Here is a 21,912-nt window from a genome sequence, read left to right as displayed (position 1 = left end):
AGCGGAGATGATGGGCACCTAGCTCGTCCTGGCTTCTGGGCTAGGCTAAGCACTACCAAGTCATCCCCAGCATTTCCCGGAATTTATTTATTATTGATTGATTATCGATTAGCTATTGATTCTCTATCGATTGTCTATTGCAAGATATTGGCCACGTATTTGGGATAGGCTAAGCAATAACAACTTATCCGAATTTATTGATTATTGATCAATTATCGATTAGCTGTTGATTGGCTGTCGATTGGCTATCGTAAGGTATTGGCCACGTATTTGGGCTAGGCTAAAGTCATCCCCAGCATTTTCGGGAATTTACTGATTATTGATCGATTATCGACCAGCTATTGATTGGCTATCAATTTCCTATCGATAGGCAATTAGTCCCCACCATTCTTAGCTAGACTTAACCAGGCTCAGCTTCGCTAGTTCACAGGTGTATGTGCTATTGCGCTTGGACCCTTTCTGCACTGCTGCCAGGATCGGCCCACATTTTTGGATTCAGCGGACACATTAGACCCGGCTGAAGCAGCTCCGCTGTTAAAATAAGAACTTCATCTGTTTTACTATTTTATTTGATAAGATATAGTCATCTGATAAGATATACAGTCAAGAGAGCGGTGTGGATCTGAGAACAAACGGGGATAACCGATATTCTAGTTGACATTAAGCGGGAAAATGGAGCTGGGCAGGCCATGTAATGCGCAGGCGCAAATTGGAATCAGCTAGCGCAAGACAGGGTTTATTGGAGATCGCAGGGAGAGGCCTTCGTCCTGCAGTGGACATAAATATAGGCTGATGATGATGATGACCGTCATCTTGCACGTGTCACTTCAGCTTGGCACAGAATGCATTGAACCATGCAATACATAACGGTCGCGTGTGTTCGAAGGCCTACTTAGGCCCTTCAATGAGAGGGCCCGAGTCTGGCCCGGACCCGTGGCTTCAAGCCCGAGTCCGGCCCGGGCCTGCGGCCTCAAGCCCGAGCCCGGCCCGGACACGCGGCTTTAAGCCCGGGCACGGCCCACAGGCCGGGCCGGGCCCGGGCTTTCAGGCCGGCCCGGGCCCGTGCAGTGCTCTAGGCACTGCTGTTGCCTTAGCGCTTCTTTTGCTGAGTACATCAACTAGTAAGTCTGAGCGCAGCTCAAATGACAAGCCATTGTAATGGATAGGAAATAATCAAACACAAATAAAACAGCGATTATTTATAATGACAAATGATACATCAGGAAATGCACGTATTTGCCGCTATATCTAGAGATATGAGAGTCATTTCTCGCTCCCAGCAGGATAAGAAAAAAAAAATGTGGTTGATCCCTCTTATATAGGAATCGGTATAGAACACGAAAGTGAAACGTGTCTTCACAGAAGTAGTGTAATGTTTATTGCACATTGATATATAATGTCTATTGGTGTTTTGTGGCTAAAGCGCCCTTAGGCGTTGATGCACCCACGCTGACGCCTGGTGGCACGTCTCCTCCATCACGACTACCAACGTCGATGACCATGAGCAACCGTCGTGCATATGGAAGCTGCACTACGCTGCACACGCTAGCACAACGCGAAAGACGAAGCACGTAACTGACACACTAATACAACGCGCAAGACAAAGCACGTAACTGAATCGTCACCGAGTCAAATCAGCGCGTACAGCGCGTCGTAATTGCAGCCTCCGCGATCAACTTCAGAAACATTTTCAGAGCTAATTGCGGAGGCCATGCTCCGCTGTGCTGAGTACGGTGAACGCCACTACCAACGCCACCTAGCAACGCCACCTAGGTGGCGTTGGTAGTGCTTCTTGATGCCAGCGTCCCTTCGAATGCTGGCATCGAGGCGTCGTAGTGGTGAGACCACCGAAGCGTTCACTGTCGGTGCGCGTTAGTGTCATAATGCAGTACTTCTCTTTTCTGCTCGTAGGCGGCGGCACCGCCCCGAACAAGAGCGCGGGTACACGGAGGAGTGTTAGATATATAAGGCGCGTCTGTGTAACTCTCTGCAAATGCGTTTGTGGCGCAATGGGTTAAACGCTCGGCGATCTATCGTCGCGGACCGAGAGGTCGTGGGTTCGATTCCCAAATTTTGCATGTTTGTGGAACTTTTTCTTCTGGTTTCTTTCTTTGTATTATGTTCTATGACGTATTTCCGTGACGGAAATACGTCAGTGAAGTCTTGGTGGACCCCGGCATAAAACACTTTCGTGTTAAAAAAAAGGGCAGGGATGTTTGCCAAGAAAGCGTCTGGTTCGCTATACACTGGGGTAGAAGTCAAGAGGACTGAAGAGAGAGATAGATAAGAAATGCTCTGTGCATACGTCCAAGCGTGCGGGTGGCGCCACGCATTCAGGGGCATTCACACAGGCCAGTCACCCTCAAAAACCACGTGGACCAATGAGCGATGAGGACAGAGTGCGAAAAGCTCCTGAAGAAGCAGCCGCTAATTGAGCAGGCGTCGCAATGCGTCGGAGCGGGATTGTCCTTGTGACTCAAATCAAGGATGGTGCCACAATAAGTGCTCGATGTTCTCCTTGCAGCCGCAGAAGTAGCACGAAGCACTATCGGTCATTACAATTAGTATGCTGTTAGCCTTCGCTAAGGCAACTCCTAACAACAGTCGATGCAGAAGCGTTGCCTCACGTCGGCGAATTCCGGGTGGAGGTTGGAGTCACAGCGAAGCGTTTACTTCGTGTAATGCTCTGAATACAGCATATTATGCTGTCAACAGAGAATGGGATGAAGGAGTCAGGAAGATGTTTACAATAAAATATGAGGAACAACAGCACGAGCAGGATTTATATTGTTTCTAATAATGTTGGAATGACTTTTAAGAATGCGCACAAACTAGGTAATATTCTGACTTCAGGTATAAAACAATTCGTTGCCATGTATGGCTCTAGGAATTCAAAATTCATGTCTTCCCTGTCAACATATTGTATTCCATGTGCTCTCAGTTCTTATAAAGCATTCTGATGGCTTTATATGATACCGTATGATTAAACGGTTGCATATTTGCATCTTTCTGTCTATATTTTTAAAATCACTGTTGTTGTTGTCATCCTCATTGTCGTCATTCTCGTCAATAGAAGAAAATCACGATATCTGCAAATGGCTCCGGCACACCACGGTGAAGCCGATTATGGGTCTGTGCTAAGCGTTGCATGTCATACGCGAGCACTCGGACAAGTGATGTCATTGGTGAGAACATCATGCACCCCATTTTGCTATTGTTCGCGCAAGCTTAGAAACAACCCGTCGCCTCGGGCGGTGGCTATGAGGAAACATGTGGTCTTGAAACGACGAGATGCGCTCAAACATCCCGTGTTGAACACACCAAACCTAACGAAAGGCAGGGAGGCTGAGGTATAAGGGATCTACAAGTTTCCGCAGGTTTTGTACAACAACATAACAAGGTATCGGCAATGTTATAGTGGCGTGGTACACTAGCCTCGAGCCACAAAGACGCGCACAGAGACATTCACCGACTCCAAGAAGAACTCACTGGACTATTCAGACAGGATTTTGCCGGAATAACCACTGCTACCAGAAAACATCCGTGAAAATTGAGCCCTTCCTCTAAGTTTTTACCTTTGGCTTTTTTTCGTTGGAGGCGCATTTGTCTTTGAATGCTTCCTGATGAACGCTTGCTGAGAAGATAATAGATCAAAGAAAAGTATGCATGCCATGCGCTATACAACAGGTCAAAGGAAAGTCCGTGGCAAACTTTCTTTTCATTTCTTTTTTTTTCATTTCTGTCTTGCACCAAAGCATTCGCGAGACGTGTGTGTCTCCTGGTAGCAATGCGAAGGAGTAAGTCGTTCATGAATAAGTATGAAGAACGCTAAAAAGGACCCTAAAGCTTCTACTGAGGCAGGCATAAAACAAGTGAGAAACTTTGAAGTCACCAATAAAACGCACAAAGCTTTGAAGCTAAAAAGAATGCACCGACAGATCTAATCATCTAATGCCTATAAAAATGCAACACATTCCATCGTTCCACAGATTTATAATGCAGTACGTAGCGCAAAGATCATTTATGCAGATGCGTAGGGGGATTAATGTCCTTTGTAATTTAGGTTGCAGGAAACTACTGAAATACATAACTAGAAAGGTATCATGTCGTTTAAGTTTGACATCAATGAAGAGATTACGAACTGGCGTAAAGGCTTACACCCTATACCAGGTGACACTGAGGTGGCGCTCATGATTCTGTTAGACAATATTTTTATTCTACGCTTAAATTTTGTGTTTGAACGTATCAATGAACAATATATTTTGAACAAGCGGAGGACGGCCCTTAGTCAAAAGTCACATGGCTGTATTACCTCAGAAAAACTAAAACTGAATGCAGAGAAGTAGTGCACATATGACATGCGTTTTCCTAAAACTTGCACAATATGATAGCCTAAAGGATTACGATAATTATTATGTGTGCCACTGTTCGAATAATATCATTTCCAATAAATAACAGCATCACTCCACATCTGTAAAATGCTCGGATTAAATTATTCACTGTTTGAAAACATCAACAGCTTCTGATCAGAGATAAAACAGTGATTGGCATGCAGAGGTAGCATTCGCTATGTATAGGTGCAGCAAGGGAAGAGGAAAATACAGCAAGCCAGTACGTAGTTAGTAGAAATTTTGCTAAACTACAAGGTTGTGGGCAGTTGAAACATATAGCTGGACAATCCTCGCTCCTTAAAATCTCCCTGACTGCTCTAACTTTTTTTGCCAATTGTGGCGTTATGTCTGTAACAAATATTTGCGGGAAATTGGTGGGAGTTCCCGGCGCATGCACTATTAAAGGCCGGTACTGGAGCACTTGCATTTCGAGTGAAGAGCAAGTCATGACACGATCCTCCTGTATTAAGTTATTCTGCTTTACATATAAAAGTAACCTAGTTTTTAACCTAGTTTTAACAAGCATTGGAAAACTAAGTGTTCCTTATACAAAATGACCACTGATGTGCGTGAGAGTTGTCTTTATTTACATTCGAGTATTGTACCCCGAAGTCTCTTTCTGTCATTTGGCTAAATTAATGCTAATAATTATCCTTGCAGTTATTGCGTCTTCGGGAGTCCGTAAATTTATTCATTGCAAATGTCATAGCGCTTGCATTGAAAAAACCAGCATCATAAATGGTCAAACCGAATGAAGCATTAGCCATACTTTACAAAGAAAATAAGCAGAAAATCGTAAACAAAACGCCACCACGCAATTCGCAAGAATTCACTGAGGATATTATGCACACAGAAACGAAGACGTACAGTTTCACTATAACTAGAACAAAATGTTGCGTAACACAAATGAAAATTTCGCGAGGCGTATTGTACTGTAGGGCCTCCCTTTGCCTGAGGGAATTCAGCGCCCTTCTTACATGAAAAAAAAAATAATTTTCTTTTTAAATGCACTTTTTTTAAATGTTGTTGCTTGTTGCAGTCGGCAACGACAGCCAGCCGACGGCACACTATAAATACTGACGCATGGTGGCACTTTGGCAAAGGTTCCGCGATAATTTCTGCACCCGAAAAGAAGTGCGTATGTTTGTACTGCTGGCTCTTCTTTGCGACTGCGCCATTACTTCGTAGTGTGGCGTGGTTGTCTGTATGTTTGTGCACCACTCGAGAGGCGCTGCATGCGACGAACGCGTTTTGGCTCTTACGCGCGTTACGGCTATGCGGCGTGTAGCGTTTCCGCAGATATTAAAGGTGGCTGCTCACATTGTTGCTTTGGTTACTACCTTTTGCACCCATTTACGAAACCGTCTATTTTCCTTTCTGAAACGAAATCTAATCTCTGGTATCTTAGTCTGGCATGGGGTTGTCCGGCTTCATCGGAAGAAATAATTCGTCGTGCACAAGAATTTTATTTCTACACTAAATATACTGCTCAGGTCCTTTCAGCGTCAACTTTCTGTGCACTCGTGCCATATTTCACATGAAATTCCCAATCTCCCGAATTTTGCGATCCTGACAGAAGAAGTACAGCAAGCACATAACTTTATAGTTATATAAAGTTACGTCGTATGCCACATTGTGTCACTCGTAACGCATGTAAGGACGCATAAATTTTCTTCGATAGGACTCCTCTGGGACGACATGCGTCACAGTGTGTGCGTCTGTGGCTGCATGACTGAAAGTCACCGCCGATCTTGTGACTGGATCACAATCTGCGTCACCTTCTCCTCAGCTCTCGCATCTCAGGTACAAATAAATATTTAAGCACAGCGGTTGTTCCCTCATCTTGGAAGCTCGATAGGGTAATTCCTTCGCACAAAACAGGTAATAAACTAAAGCTAAACAATTATAGCTGAATTTCCCGAGCGCCCTACCCGTGTAAAATGCTTGAAAATGTAGTTTACAAACACATAATGGAGTTTTTAGTGCTAGGGCATTTTAATTATTGTTCAGCATCGTCTCAGACGTGGGTTTAGTTTCATCACACAGTTAACTGAGTTTTCCCATGATATTGGCATTCAGATGAGATATGGTTAGTAAAATCTACGCCATCTTTATTGATTTTTTCGAAAGTCATCAGCGCTGTGCTAAACTCTCATCTGCAAAAACTAAATACAGTTATGAAAAACTTCAACTTAGTAGACTGGACTGCTACGTATTGTGATCGATCATAGTAAGGTAATTATAATGGTGCAGATTCTTCAGTTGTGTCAGTGTCCTCTGAGGTCCCTCAAGGCTCAGTTCCCGGACCTTTAGGATTTTTGGTTTATGTTAATTATTTCACCCCTTAACGTTTTTATAACATCCGTCTTTATGCAGATTTGTTGCGTCTTATACAACATAATTTACTCCCCTAGGGATCAACAGGATCTTAGACAATTCATTTGATTCCTCTTGCGCTTGGTGCCAGATGTGGAAAATGAATATTAATTTGAACAAAACAGTTATCATGTCATTTTTGAACAGACTTTTACCATTCCTTCTGACGTATTTCATTAACGGTTACCTTTTAAACAGGGCCTCCAGTGGAAGTACTTTGGTGTTATTTTTACCCACAATATTTCATGGCCAACACACATAACGTATATTAAAGCATTGTAGCAACTTGGGGGATACATGCGCTTTTTTGCGCCCTAATGGCCCTAATGAAACAAAATTACTGATGTGTAAATGCCCCTACAAGGTATGTGACGCAAGAAAACTAGCAAGCAGTTAAAAAAAAAATGCTGCTCGTTTCACCTATCGCAGATATGAGCGTATTTTTCTCCATCTTCCGCGCTCACTTCATTAAACTTAACTTGACTTCCTCCGCGTCGCGATACAGGATAATTAAAGTTCCTGCACACCATTATTAACTCTTCTTGCCGCTTGTCAAGACAACATACTGAACTTTCGTTAAACCGTCCGTTACACGCCAGCTAGTGCTGATAAACGTAATATTTATCCTTACTAGTCACGTTCGAGCACCTTCAAGTGCAGCTATTTCCCTCGCACAGCAGACCCGTCAGAACTCCGGTACACGAGAACATTCTATAAATTCCTTCAAATGAGTTTTAACTGCAGTTACCAATGATTCTTGACCTGCGGAATTTTTCTTCCTATCTCTTATAGTTCTTTGCCGATGTCTGATGTCAATCAATGTAATTTTTCTTTTTTTGTTTTACGTTTACTTTTCTCTCTTGTTCAGTCGTGCATTCTCACTCCTGCATGCCCTTTCTAATAACCCTTTCTATACGGCTGCAGTACGTACAAATAAACTAAATAAATAAATAAAAATTGACGGTTTCTTTTCGGCGTCGAGCCGCCAAAGCCTCTGCACCTAACGTTAGATTCAGCGTTTAAGCGGTTCAATTCCTCCGTCTATATCAATGAAATTCAGCGGTGAAGGGCGCCGATCTTTAATGCTCTGGAAATACCGCGGCACGATATCCGCCTTCGGCCTCCTCCCGTTGTCACAGATTTCCATAACCTTTGCGACTCGCCCGGTGAAACGCACAACGATACTGAACCCTAAATATACTCCGCACGTTTTCGTGCGCGAAGCGTGCTGACTTTCTTTAAGAGCACTGAGATGATGCGGAAGCCACAGTTTCCTGCGGCTTGCATGTGTCCATCGTGCGTCCCTCTTTATTCTCTCTTGCCACGGTTCATCTTATCGTCCCTTTCAAGTGGGGCAGCGCAAATAAATGTGTTGCGAATGAACCATTTAACTTTCCATCAAGAGCCTCCTGCTCCCATTCGCAAATGTCAATTTCTCGCGCGAGAGTATAAAGGCCAGTTCATCAGTAAGTGTGCAGAGACTACTTGGTGCCTCTACATGAGACGCAGATCACTCGCCTCTGGAGTCTTTCGCTTCCCAAAAGATCGTTCAGATCTTACGAAGCGCGGAACGAACGACGTGATTGAAAATGCCCGGTGTGAAAAGCAGGCGCTATCGCAAAATGCAACGAGATGGATAACTTCAACGTCACCGGCCTCAGGCGCGCGTCATCACCCCCTCGCAAAACTTCACGATCGCCTAAATTTATCGAATGCTCTCGCACTCTCATCCATCTGTGACACCGAGGGCATCAGAAGCGCTGGGCTATTGGGCCTACATTTTGGCACGCGCAGGAATACTGCTGCGAAGACTCCATGCTTCCGCACTGACGGCTTGGATCCGAGCGTGAAAGCCGTCCCATCTCGAGATCGAGTATCCAATCCGGCGTAAAAGAAATTGCTTATGCTCGGACATCGCGTCTGGGAAAAAACACCCTGCCTGTCTACAATGTTCACTGTCCGGAAGTTAGGAAACGGCTGCACGCTGCCGGTCAACAGTATTTGTGATTGCGTGAGTTCCTTCGCATAAATATCGTGGAAATCTTCATCCGCAGATGCTTCGACGGGCATTCTATAGGACATCTTACTGAAAATAAATGACCTGAAACACCCTTAGCGATAAATACTATAGATATATGCTTTGCCGCCGAAAAAAATGAGCAACATGTCTACGTCTGCGCCGATTGAGCATACTGTCAGCACTTACTCACATTCATATGCACAGTTTAAAAAAAATGTTTATTAGGGTGCCACAATTGCTTTTTTTTTTACTTTTCGTTAAACTAGAATTTAAATACAGTCATCGAGTGCTTATTAATATGCGCCTGCGCAGATTCGCCTGCTCAAAATTCTGATTCTATTATCATACCGTATAATTGCCAATCATCATTATCATCATCATCATCATCAGCCTATATTTATGTCCACTGCAGGACGAAGGCCTCTCCCTGCGATCTCCAATTAGCCCTGTCTTGCGCTAGCTGATTCCAACTTGCGCCTGCAAATATCCTAACTTCATCATCCCATCTGGTTTTCTGCCGACCTCGACTGCGCTTCCCTTCTCTCGGTATCCATTCTGTAACCCTAATGGCCCACCGGTTATCCATCCTACGCATTACATGGCCTGCCCAGATGAACTTTTTCCGCTTAATGTCAACTAGAATATCGGCTATTCCTGTTTGTTCTCTGGTGCACACCACTCTCTTCGTGTCTCTTAACGTTAGGCCTAACATTTTTCGTTCCATCGCTCTTTGTGCGGTCCTTAACTTGTTCTCGAGCTTCTTTGTTAACCTCCAAGTTTCTGCCCCATATGTCAGCACCGGTAGAATGCAATGATTGTGCACTTTTCTTTTCAACGACAGTGTTAATCTGCCAGTCAGGATTTGGTAATGCCTGCCATTACCAAATCCTGACGTTTGCCAATAAGGAAAACGTAAAACTAATACCCCTGTCACACTGGACATGTAATGGCAGTTGCAGTAAATGCCATTTATATCGAATGTCAATGCGGTCTTGCGTTCCCAGGCTACACGGGCAAACAAAACGGCATTCGCAATTGATGGCGATGTTTATCGGCATGCTTCTATGATAACGAAACCTTACACATCGTGCTTCTTGTTTACATATTTTAACTTTATTGTTAGCAATACAATAGTAAACATTGAAGGTTATTTGAAAATATATTACATTTCGTTTTAACTCATCGATTTTGTAATTTTCTGCCACGCCCCTGTCGTCGAGATTACACAAGTCGTGCGTGCATGAGTTCGGGAAAATCATTCAATGGGCGAACGCCATTAGCTGTGAATGTCATTCACTATGCCCCTGTAGAAGCAACAAAAATGGCATTGACACGTAATCTCATTCGCTGCGAATGACATTACATGTGCCGTGTTACAGGGGTATGAGCCTTGGCGCATTGTTGCACTCTCTAATCAATATTTCTACGCCTGTATGGTCTTCATATATTTCTTTCCAGGCACCATTGTCATGGCTCAGTTTCACTTCATAATAGTATAGAATTCTATCTATAGAAATCTATCTTAGTGTTGAGTGAGACCACAAAACTTTAGCGCTCTTCTTTTCTTTCTTTTAGCATCCACTGTTTGAACGAAACGTACTCTTTGAATTGGTAGTCGTTCACTCCACTTTTCCCAACAGGCGATGCCGAGCGTGCACCTATAAAAGCACCAAGCACCAGTAAATCGTTACACTTGGAAATCGAAGAACTAGAAAAGACGGCGTACAGCAGAGAAATTTCAGTTGCTGCTTTTCCCCCCGAAATAGTCTATTTCCTCCTTTCGCTTAAGGTCTACAAGAGCGCAAGAGCATCACGACAGGTGAGCGAGGTCTCAGAGATGTATTAGGATTATTACGCCGCTAGCTTCGTACTTAAGCTGCGTTTCAGAGCTCTTAACGAGATGAGAGCACTCGGAGGGGTGCCACAAATTGGCTCGATTGGCAAGAGACTGCGGGGGTACATTTAATTTGTCTGTTTCGGCGTCACAAGACGCAAATCCGAATTAAAAAAAAGCATGACAAAATTTCGGAAGAGGCAGCATGATTTCGTCTCCCCTTTGTTTGATTTACGAACGTTTCACCGAAGGAGGCTTCTCTTGACGATTTCCTTTATTTCTGTTTGCGATCCCTTCTATTACCTTTCATGACGGTAACCTTACGTTTTATATTGTGCAGGGTCGCTTATCTAGCCTCATGACGGTCTCGCTTGCTGCCTTTCGCTGTAAGCGCCCGTACGCATTTTTTTTTTACTTATTGCGTGTATTAACGTTATTGCGTCTTCTTGTCATTAAACTAAGTTTTCTTTTATGGTGCTTCGTTCGCATCCCTGCTTTATTTTATCAGGCCTTCTTTCCTTTTCTCTTCGTTTCTTCCTGCATTTTTTTAACAACGTGTGTATTTTTTTTCTTATTTTTTGTTCCCCAGTTAGTAATCGAAAAATGCGCCTAACATGGTCACCGGTTTGGGGCAGATCAATTTTGAATGCTGCTTCTATAAAGCGGTGCCGCTTCTATAAAGTGGTATATATATATATATATATATATATATATATATATATATATATATATATATATATATATATATTTGCTCTTGGGATGTATGCGAGCTGCGTAACGTCGGAAGCAAATTTAAATTTTTCGCGCGCACACATTCTGCAAGTAAGCTTATCTAGATTGACTTATTTTCAAAGGTAATAAATGCACGATCAATTATAAAGAATACATATAAATACATAAATAAATTAAAAAATAAGCAAATAAACATTTCAATGCTCAGCAGCATCGGCGGTTACATTACAAAGAGGGTGCAAAGAACAACGCTGCAATGTGAAGCTTCGGGTGCCATTTAAACAAGCCTAGCTGGTAAAGGAGCTCCTGATATCAGGCATGCCTTAGCCAAACTGTGCCGGTGGCACGAGAAACCACAGAAATTATTACTAATTATTTTATACTTTCAAATATAGGTAGTTTTCTATTGACAAGCCGTCATCTACCACATTAATATTTTTAACATTTATTATAATTAGCCATAGGTAAGTGGTGCAAAACGAAGGAACTTACAGGGGACATCATATGGATTCAAAACACATCAGTTAATTTTACAACATAGAAGACAACAATTTTTTACCCTATATTACGTGTTAGGTCCGACGCGGCTGATAATTTTTTGCTTCATAGAACGATTATGGTGATGATAAAAACGTATTTATTGTAGGATGGCTCATTATAAAAATATTTTTAGATCATTACTTTGCTGTTAGAAATCCCACAAAAGTCTGTCAGAGTACTTTTCTTTCCTCGGGCTTTTTTCCTCCCTCATTACTAATAAGCCATACCACTAACTACCTTGGTAGCAATTTTTGTGCTAATAAATGTATGTTTATAAGCGTAGCCAACGATGTCGGTTAGTACCCAAATTATCCCAGCGCACCTGACAAGACAAACTACGTACGTGCACGTGTTTTGTTTGCTCTACAAGGTAACTTTCTTGCTTCGAATATTCTCCCCCTCAGCAATTGTTCTCACTTGCTCCTTGCGAATGAGTTAATGAATTTTCGTTCTTATTAGCATTCTTTCCTTGATTACAGAAAAGGCCTCCTTTATGCAATGCGTGCCTGTAAAATGCCTTCATTTTTGCTGTTGCTTTCTCGCGCGCATGCGTAAACAGGGTTCACTTGTAACTTTTTTTTCGCCTCTATCTGACTGGTTCTTCTTTATCTGGGTGGCCCAGTAGAGCCTGTTTGCATATACTGCTTATTAAGAGCACCATGCGGAAATATTGCCAGCGAATGTTCGCAGAAACTTCCCATTGCCTCTGCCTCTGACTACATTTACGCCCTCCGCCTAATTTATACACCACTTACGGTGGATTGACTGAAAATGTGGGCATTACTTCTTCTTCGAATCATAGCGGTCATTATTTCGATAGTTGACAAACACACAAAACCTTTCTAATTGCTCACATATATTGTATGCAGATGTGGGACAGAAGCCTGGCAGTTTTGAAGTCACAATAATTTAGCATAAATTCTAGAGAGCAGCATAAATTTACAGAAGCATGTTAAAAAAGTGTTGGACAAAGTACATCAGCTTTCCTGTTCATAATTTCCCAAGAAACCTATATATATATATATATATATATATATATATATATATATATATATATATATATATATGCACAGTGGGACAGTTCGAAGCTGAAAAATGCAGAGACTTCTATGCGTAAAAATTGAGTTTCTTCGTTTTTTTTTATTTTTCATTGTGTGCGCAAGATGTATTACACACAACTTTTGTGAGGGAAAAAGTGACGTGCTCCACTTGGGCCGTTGAACCGTGACCGCCTTCGACAACACAAGCGCAAGCGGACTATAGGAGTGTATACTGTCATCTGCGCGCGGCTGCTTTGTTGAGACGGCGGTTATATGAATGAATTGATGCACAGCACAATATTAAGCCGGCAAAATAAAAAGCCGGTAATTGACGCGGCGTAGGCAGATGTTGAAAGACAGAACGTCCGCCTCGTCTATCAAGCACGTATACACCGGAGGAATTGTAAATTTCTTAACATTCAGCCGACTTCAGCGCTTGATCATACTGCGAACTCATTTATGGCGACGGTAGCAAGCTCTCGCAGGGTATACCGTCATCTTCTGAAGACCAATTACTTTTTGATGTGGAACGTCTTTCATTTCGGTCAGCAGACAGGGGATGACTTACTAAAAGCACATGTAACGAAAGCAAGTAACACTAATATCTCTTATATGTTTGCAACCGTACTACGCCCTCGTGTTCGATACGTACGGTCCAGAAATAATGTGAATGGGCTAAGGGGAGCAAGACAGAGGGATGATAATCAGCACCCCAAGGGTTTTTTTAAACCTCCTTGCAGCGCCCCTGCCTTTTACAGCTAAGCTGTCTATTGCTAGGACATGGCGTCCCCGCGCAAGAAATGGCTCGAGCTTCTTCGTCCTCTTCCACAGCCGGTTCTTTGGCGCCCTTCGGCGCATCCGCGCGAGCGTGCTCGTGCCACTGCTCACGCGTTCGTCGTCGTCGTGTTTTTCCACAGCTGGCTCCGTTGCTGCTCATCATTCCAGCGTACAATTTCACCTCTGTCGCCGTAATGGGGAGTCTGGGTTTACGGAGGTATGAGCCATTGCTTAAGGGTGTATAAGTCATTCATTGTCTTACGTGACGGAATGATTTAATAGCAGAGGTGATACGCGATTGTGTATGCGTACCTGTCGTCACGATTACCACGGGACCATGTTCGTACCTTTGTTCAAAATTCTGTGTCACCTCTGTGTCGTGCGCTAAACAACTTCGCTGGTCATCCACCTTCACAGATGGCTCATTAGTTTGGCTCATTAGTTTGTTTGTTTGTTTTTTTTGCCACGGCGGAGCCTGTGCCTGTCTACATAAGTAGAGCAAGCGCAGGAGCCCTAGCCACCTACAAGTGCGGCGGGCTTGAACGGCGTCAGGCTGACTCAGGCGCCACCAGCATGGCGGTGGACGCTAAGACCAGCCCGTGTATATTCAGGGTATAAAACCCAACGGCCCGAGTGTGTGACTGTGATATGCGAAGTGCGCGAGTGTCGTGATCGTAGTGAGTAAGTGCTAGAGGGGAGGAACTAGCAAGGAAGCAAGCAAGCGACACCCATCGTGTCAGACGTGAAAGAAGAGGGAGAAGAAGATGCGCAGGGTGTGGTTGTAGCGGCCAGTGGAGTTCTTGGCCCAAGACCGCTCCAGGCTCCCACCTGGGATCGACACGACATCCAAATTCTTCCTGCAGCCTGCGGTTAATTTGTTACCACTAGGTATCTTAGTGAACTCTTTGTTCTTGAACTTATCAGTGTATCTCGTGCTATAACTGTCATTGTAATTTCTTTGCTTTGTAATTTCGGGTCCGTATTTATGAGGGAGTGTTATTTTCTATTGATAAAGTTATCCTTGTGTGTGTTTTGCAGCCAGCCTTGTCTTTTATTGGAAGCACCGAGGCGCAACACCTCGGATGCGTTTTCTGTTAAACTCTAAAGAACCTAATCATCACAGTGACTAGGGTTAGAACAGATTATGCGCGTGCCGGAGTACCACAGGCTCTGGGAGTTGTCTACGATGCGCTTCAAGTCCATACTCGTCTACTTAACCAGCTGTGTATTTGATTACCTCATTTCTGTACCCTAGTGCCCATACTATAGCACTGCACGGGCTCGGGCTAACCCGAAAGCCTGGGTCCGGCCCGGCCCGTGGGCCGGGTCGGGCCGGGTAGGACAGTTTTTTCATGGGCTCGGGCCGGGCTCGGGCACGGCGTGTGCTTTTTGACCCGTGCTCCGGCCGGGCTCGGGTATATTGAAGTGGACCCTTGCCGGGCTGGGACTTTCTGGTGGTGTGCATGTAACGTGCAGCGAGTTATCCTCGCGCGTCTCGACTCTGAAAAACCTGTTGCCCCGGCGCAGCTGGAAGCTAGCAGTGCTACTCCTGTGTATTTCCCTTTTCTTCTTCCGTCGTATTTGCGCTGTTTGAGCAGAATGTAAAAGTCCACAAAGACCGATGTCTACTCAATCCAAAGGATGCCATTGTATTCCTTACCTAAATCAATGTAATTAATGCTTTCAGCGCGGTGTAAGCGCGTTCGCGACTTGCTGATTCTTCAAAGTCGAATTGGTAAAACGATGACTGGTAAGATAAGATAATTCGTCACGCGGCTGAAATATGGCACTGCGTCCATCCATGTTTGCACGCATGTTCTCAACCGGCCGCCTAGCAGCAGCGCATTACGCTGCACCATGGACCAACGAGCTTTTTTTCTCCATTTACTCCATCCTTTGCACTGCGCTCACGACCTGTCGTGGCTTTCGCAGGCTTTCGTCTTCATCCTCTTTAGCGTAGGCTAAAGTGACTGCGACCTTTTTTTTTGTTCTTAGCTCTATAAAGAACATCCCGAACATCGTGAGTGCAGGATAACAGATATGACGATCATCATCTGCAAATTGCATTTATTTGGCATTGTGTACATTTGTGTGGATGAGGCCAGTACGAAGGTTATTGAATATCTCTGGCAGGAACTTCCCCCTTGCATAGGATTTGTCTAGCAGTAATATTAACCGCCATCTCGATTTCATTTGTTAGGTTGTCTATGATTCTGTTTAGTTCACTGATTTCTTCTTTGGTACGACGTAGGATTTGCCTCAAATCGATGGGGTCTGCACTTGCGGCTTTGGAAGTGGCGCTGTCCGCCCTAGTGGTGTCTTCGGACTTTGTAGGCTGGCGCAGACTTTCCGCATCAGAGCTCCTTGCATCTAAAGGCGTCTCAGCAGGACTTTTATGTACGGAACCTGTAAGAATTGAGTTTTCTTATCTTAGATTTAGATAGATAAAAGTGCTTTTCAGAGTCATATTTTTCGCGGCGTTGTTCACTGTTGTCGCCAACAAAGAAACAAGGTATTGGTAGAGCTTAAGCTGATTAGTTGTGTTATTGGTACGGCACGCCGGAAACCATCCTCAATAAAGGGGCCGCTTAACTTCCCCAATCGGTGCCACTCAAAATTATTTACCTGTCAATTTGGCGAATAATCATTCATGATCGGCGTCATACCTTCTTAAGGCGCCTTTCAGGCGCGCTTGCCTCTCTCCCATGAGCGGTTGTAGAATTGCTAAAGGAGGGCTACGAGCCACGTGCTATCTTGGGAATCCATCTTCCAGAAGCGAATGTTGTTTGCTTTGTACAGTCAGCCAATAAGAACTTTACATAGAAAATTTCTAAGCCTTTGTCCTGAAACGTGAGGTAACCCAATAGCCTCGTTGCCAACTTGAGCAAACATATTCTCTAATGTCGTATTAAACTGCCCGGTAAAGGGAAGTGGCTCGCGTCATATTTTCGTCAGCACAGCGCCAGACTTTCTTCGCTAAATTGGCCTTACCGGCCCCTGCCATGTTCGGTGGCCCAGATTACGACACAGATAAGGCATCAACACGCCAGCGCGCAAAGAGAAAGCAAATAAACTAGGAAAGTACATTACGTAACGCAGCCATCCCTTTGCAAGCTAACTATTCGTGGAGTCATCTCCCTCGCTTTTCCTCTCTCGTGTAGCCGGTCCAATAAGTGACTCTGCGCTCAGCGCACTCAGTCCAGTGTGTTTCGTTCACGATAGCTTTTAATCGACGCGATCTTGTTCGGGTGCTTTGCTAATCACTGAGTGCGTATGTTCTCCCGATAAACTTGTGCAACCTGGGCATCTGCTTATGACATATACACATCATTGCAACATGCAAGTGCTGTAGCCGCACGTCGCTGTCGCACCTGTCGTTGCTGTGCAATATAAATACAAAATAATTCTTTAATCAAATAAATAAATAATCTAAAACTGACCATGTGTAAATGAGGCTGTCATGACAAAATATTAAATGAATGTCTACCTGCTTTCCATACCAACACAGAAACGCGGGGCACGCGATGAACGAAATTTAAATTATGGCTTTCGCTATTATTGCCCTTTTAAGTGTCGCTGAAATCACGGAACTTCTCTTCGGGAAGCCTCACAATGGTTATAGCGACAAAAACCATTGCCTGCAACTATGTCCACAACCATTCATGTATGAGTAACTAAATCTTGTTCTTGAAGAGCAAAACGACTCGTGTGCTTTGCATCTTTAACGCTGGGAAGTACAGTCCGAACATTCCTGTGCCTTGGACTTTCGACGTGTCATTTCTTGTGGTAAATGAGTGTCCAAGCTATCTAAACCATTAAAAAAGACTACTGGCAACCGTCGGAGTACTCCAACAAAATTACTGTAGTACTTCTTTTAGCAAAAAAATTTCGGTTTCCGTATCCAGGTGCAGGATGCGTCATGACGTCATAATACACTATTAGTTCCCACTGCTCCTGCAATCTCGGTGTCTGCTACATGCAAGCTCAGACAGAAGTAATGTGCTCGTACTGCTGTATATATTTCGTGCGCAACAGCACCATAGCTATCCGCATTACACGACATCAATAAATTTGGCTATGTCATGGGATCACGATAATGTATCTAAAGCGAGGTCTGGCATTTCGAGACAACGTTAGTATGAAATTAAGATATGCGTGTTTCCCAAACTTCATACTTAATAAGTGTCAGTTTTTGCGTACGACAATCATGTGGTAGTTATACAATTCAAAATTATATGTCGGTGCTCGTTTATTGGAGAACACGCTAGCATTAACGTAACAGGTCATTACACTATCATGTTTGCGGCAACTAATCTCCTGATGTAGACTTGCTGGCCTCTGTGCAGTTGCAAACGGAAGCAGTCCTTTTTGTACACAGCAGTTCTGCTACATTACAGAGAAGCCATGTCGCTAAAGTCAGGAAGATATAGGTGTTAATAAAGCATGGAGTATGATGATCGAAATACGTAAATTAATATCTACGATAATTGTGGAGACACAATGAACACATTATTTCCGTTGGGTAACTTGCAGTAAAGTGAACCAGGGAAAACTTGAAAATAGAGAAATTAATTTTTGCCACGCAGTAAGAGTTGTTAAAACGTTTCCAATCAATGTAGACCGGCATTGGGCCCTTTGTATGCCAACATAGACTCCAATATGCCGTTCCCAATGCTTCAGACGTCTAATTTAGGACGTTATATTTACTGGAAATGAAAGCATGAGATCATGCAAGCGTGGATATATAATAAGATTCTACACTGAGCAAAAAGAAAAAGAAAAGAACAGACGCACATTTTTGAAACTTTCAAGCATGTGAATGTGCGCAAAACTTGAACAAGAAGGAGAGGTAGGTAAAACACAAACAGACGGTTCACTCGACTGTTGGACGGAGAACCTTAACGAACGTGTGGTTGTTATTTTGTGCTGGACTTCAAATTTGACACTTGTTTCATATCATTAGCAGCCGGCCATATGTACCACTCAAAATTTACGGTCATGCCGGCCCAAGATAGCCCTCTCAACACGCATGCGCTAACTGTCGACCAGCTTTCGCGCTTGTCGTACCTCCGCCTATAGCGTTGAATGGATGTGTAAAGCGAATAGCTTTCTTTGATTCATTCGGCTGTTTTCGTGGTGGTAGGACTTTCTCCGCCGATACAAAGGCGTCGATGCGAAGGGCGCACGCTCTCACGCAATCAAGTTGCGGAGCGCGTACGTCGTAGGACACCAACTATTTCGGCTTTTTGAGGCGCACTTACCGTCAGGATATGTCATTAATATAAAACAGGTAGCCGTTGAGCTTTTAGCGTACTAGTTGGACTCAATTAAAGGCAATAAAGTTTCCTGCTGCTGCTACTACTACTACCACTACTACTACTACCACCACCACTACTACTACTACTACTACTACTACTACTACTACTACTACTACTACTACTACTACTACTACTACTACTACTACTGCTGCTGCTGCTGCTGCTGCTGCTGCTACTGCTGCTGCTCCTCCTCCTCCTCCTCCTCCTACTTTTACTACCAAAGGAAGAGAAAGGCTGTCTTCTGCCGCCACTCCCCCCCCCCCCCCACCTCCCATTTTAGTACAGGAAGAAACACATGAATGAGTGAGCATGAATTTACAGGTACAGTGAGGTCTCGGTTGACGCCATGTGGGGATACATTGCAAGTAGTTATTTGGAGAAGCCGTTCATCCTGCAATGCACTTCAGGAACGGTAATAGGGAAGTTTGCATCAGCTTAGACATAGTATTCTTACAAAACTCAGCATTCTTCTATGGCTGGAATGTTGGTTATAACATTAAAAATGAAAGCTAGCCAGCCCATTTTTATATTTTACAGACCAAAAGAGGTGCGGATAACGTCAATGTCACATCACAGACTTTAGTCTATTTTGCGCATATTTTGGACTTAATCATGCATAAAAGCATGCAAAGCTGGGTAAAAAAAGCGGGAACCGCAAAGGCGTGGCCATGTTGCTACGATTTATTTTTGTAGCGCTAATGATATTCAAAGTATTATGCAAAAGCAAGCACTTACACGTAGCATGTAGGCATGGGCAACGTTTGAAGTTCATTCCGTACATTTTCAGAACGATGGGATGGCTATTTAGAAAATGTTTACGTAAAATTTACGGTGTCTAAAAAGGCTGCGTTTGCAGGCGCCTTAACTAGATGGCGCTACCATACCGACGGAGGCTCGGGATCGCGTTGATGTTGGTTGCACGCCTCGTCTGAACCGCATCTCGTCATCTGCGCCTGCGTGGCTGCATAGGGTAGCAACATATAGCAGCGGCCTTGCTTTTCCCGATTTTAATACAACAGCGCTATATGGGGAGCTTTTGCTCTAGAGGTGGTTATATTAACTCTATGCATAAAAGGCATTCATATATTGTCACATTGTGCATTTGCGTATTTGTGGACCCAGTGCAATTAATTTTTAGTCAACTTCAAACAGCTCACGTCTAGGAGCTAGTAGGAGAACTTCTGTGTGCCGTCGCCAATGGTCTGCCTTTTTTTTCTTTTTTTTTGCGTTCGTGGTGGCCTACAAATTATCAGTATGCAGTTAGAAGGACCTATATATACTCAACGAGAGCTACCTACCAATCTAGCTTAGAAGCATTTTATGGACATTTATATAGGCTCGTGATTGCATTGGAATAGCTCATTCGGCTTTGCAGATTACCTTCAGGCTAACAAAGAGAGATCGATTCATTCAATCCCTACAGCCCAGTAAAAACGAGAGCTATATATACATATATCTACACAGAACACACACCCGAATACAAAGTTGTTGCTAAGGAAGAGGCATCTGAGAACTGCTCTCACCGCCATCACGGGCGTGGCTGGATTGAACTGTTTCGAAGGACCACGTCAAACCAAGGCACAGGACCACCACGATGACCAGCATGGCTCCAGCTTAAGCTGTCAGACGGCAGGCTTTTGCAGCTCCTTCAGTCGACGGTACTACGAAAGCTTGGTCCGCTGCAAGAGGCAGTGCTGGATTCGAAATCCCTGTGGGATTTTAAAGCGCTCTTTCGCACTTTTTTTTACATGTTTACATAGATAACACACAAAAAAGAAATGCTGATTAGCAAGCTACGACTAATGCGTCAGATGATTAGCAAGATTTTTTTAAATAGAGTACAGGAAATAGCCCATGGGTGTTCTTACGTTTGCTTACGTTTGTCGGTCTCCAGGGATTGCGAGAAGCAACATCCGCTAGACCGTTTTGTAACCTCACACACCTGCCTGACATCATCAAAACCTGGAGTTTTGCCCCAGTTTCTCTCATGGAAAACCTCGTTGGAAACAGTGCGCCTGCTGGTTATTTCATTCTAATTGCGCGTGTGTGTGTGTTTTTTTTTTAATATTCACCTAGCGTAGCTGCTGTGGCACATGTGTCGCGCTTCAGGGTCACATTGCCACATCTGACATGCTTCATGCACCATCACCATGATGATGCGTTGCTTATCATGAGTCATGCGGTGGTCAGCTGCTCCGGCTATAAATATTTCAGACTAAAAATGTTAAAGGAAAGTTAGGCGGATGTGTCTGTGCGCACTGGCATTGTGGTATACCACAATGCCGCCATCATCAGAATCGGCATTACGTAGATTTGATTAAATGATCTCCTTCTACCTTTAGATGAACTGCTTCTATTGTTTCATCCCAAATTGTTCGCATGACCTTATTTGCGTGATTTACTGGCTAATTTATATTCCATGATTTTGTTTTCAGAACAATAATAAACAAGAGTAATGCTGGGAAATAAAATATCGACACGTATACATGTTTATCTTTCACCGGTGACCGCTTTTCACCGGCTAACAAATGATAAACGTTATCGCTAGGCACAGGGCGCGCCTGCATGTATCGGAAGTTTCTCGAACGTTATCGATGCCTCTATCCGTTGTCTCTTGTGACCGACGCTCATGTAATCTGAATGTATGACCGACGCGAATTGTCTATAACTTTCTGGAAGACACGCGGGCACCAGGGAACAATCTGGAGCCTTCGATGACTCATGTATAAAAGCCGACGCGTTTCGCCGCTAATCATATTTCGATGATCGCCGATTGTGTTCGCCGCTATCGTTGTGCTTCGCGTGCAACTTGCTTTTGTGTGCACAGGTTCACCCAATAAAGTCAGTTTCGTCATTCGCAGTGTTGCGACTGTTTTTCAGCGTC

The sequence above is a fragment of the Dermacentor silvarum genome, chromosome 2 (assembly GCF_013339745.2).
Source record: "Dermacentor silvarum isolate Dsil-2018 chromosome 2, BIME_Dsil_1.4, whole genome shotgun sequence".
Lineage (NCBI taxonomy): Eukaryota > Metazoa > Arthropoda > Arachnida > Ixodida > Ixodidae > Dermacentor > Dermacentor silvarum.
Note: the sequence above shows the minus strand (reverse complement) of the source record.